The sequence below is a fragment of the Rattus norvegicus genome, chromosome 7 (assembly GCF_021556685.1).
Source record: "Rattus norvegicus strain SHRSP/BbbUtx chromosome 7, alternate assembly SHRSP_T2T, whole genome shotgun sequence".
NCBI lineage: Eukaryota > Metazoa > Chordata > Mammalia > Rodentia > Muridae > Rattus > Rattus norvegicus.
The window spans coordinates 142,266,871-142,268,528 of record NC_141540.1 but is presented as its reverse complement, the minus strand read 5'-3'; positions in this window follow the sequence as shown (position 1 = coordinate 142,268,528).

Genomic DNA, 1,658 nt, shown 5'->3' with positions numbered 1-1,658 from the left:
TACAACACACACACATGCAGTGATTAAAGCAAGGTAATCCAAATGGAGGCAGCCCAAGGGTAGGAGGTTACCATTTTTGAAAGAAGAATCTGAAAGACGGCGATTGCACAGAAGACCCACAAGAAGCAATGGAGCAAGCCTATGAATAAGAAGAGAACACTGGACAGGAAGGACAGCCATGAGGAAGCTCTGAGATAGGAGTGTGCCTGTCACTATCAAGGGCCAGCATGAGTGTTGAGATCATAGGATAGAGACATGTGAGGTGGCAGAAGGACAGGCAGAGAGAGGCCTTTGTCACCTGCTCTTCAGAGTCCGGGTGACATAAGGAGTCCCAGGGACATTACAGGTAAGTGCCACAGTCTGGCCTAACCTGAGTTGTGCAGGTCTCCTGAGCTGAGACTAGGGTCTGGGGACTAAGGCCAGCGGCAGGGAGACCGGTGACACAGCTTGTCTGTTCTCTACCTAAATACAGAACGAAACGCACAGCTGTTTTCTGGGTCCGTGGTTCAGCCAAACACAGACAACTGCACCTGAGCTGAACACTTGTCCCAGTCAAGATGCCTGCATGTGAGGACTCCATGGGAGGAAATGGAGTCTCATGGAGTTCTGGGAAGGAAAACCATGAGAAAGAAGTGGGGACAGGACAGGGATCAGCTTAGCCGCAGATGGGAGACTACCCTGTGATGGCATGGGAGGAATGATTGTTCCTCCAACAGCTCCCTACCTCTCTGGTCCCTATCTCTGTCATGCTGAGTCTCTGAGACTGGCCCCAAATCTGTAAACATGTTTTTTAAAAGTCAGGAGGGGCAAGAATCCCCTTAAAGAGCTGTTCCAATCATGAGCATTTGGCACAGAATTGGAGGCATAGCCTAAGTGTAACCAGCAAAGTTTAAAAACAAAACAGAATAAAACAAAACAACAGCAGCTATTCCTGAGGTGAACCAGATGTCCCCAGAGCCCCTATGGCCACACTTGGGATAGAGCTCCTCTGTGGAAAACCTTCTGGGGATGGCCCAGAAGAAGGCAGCCAGGTAGATAATCATATACAGCTGGTAGGAACAGCAGGTATCTCCAGGGCCAGGCAGAGCAGGACCAGTAAAAGTTCAGTGATCCCCTGCTTTCTGGTAAATTCAGGAAGGCTTTCTGGAAGCAGACGATTCCAAGCCCAGAAAAAACAGACTGACCAGAGCACCCAGCCTCAGTACAGAGAGAGAGAAGGAGGAGAGGACCAAGCAGGGCAAGAAGAAATGAGTTCCTGGGCCTCCAAATAACACAGATGTGAGAGCTGTAGATGACTATAGGTGACTCAGAGGGCCTCAGAAGCTAGGGACTCCAGAGCAGGCAGGACTAGCCTTTTTCATTCGGTTAGCTTTTGAAGCCTCCTTAGAAACGGCTGCTTGGAAACACTTCACATTAGAGATAGTCATGGCCTCTTGAATGGAAGTTCTAAAAACAGGTGGGGTCTTAAAAGATGAGTGACTGGGAGGGAACAGGGCCAGGAGGCACGATGGCGGACAGCATGGAGTATAACAGGCTGTAGAAGGACATGATCCGAGTGACCTGGGACACCCCACAGAGGCATTTTATGAGACAGGGAGGAAGAGAAATCGCAGATTCCTTCCCTAGGAGTAGTTCACAGCAGCTTCCTGGAAGAGACA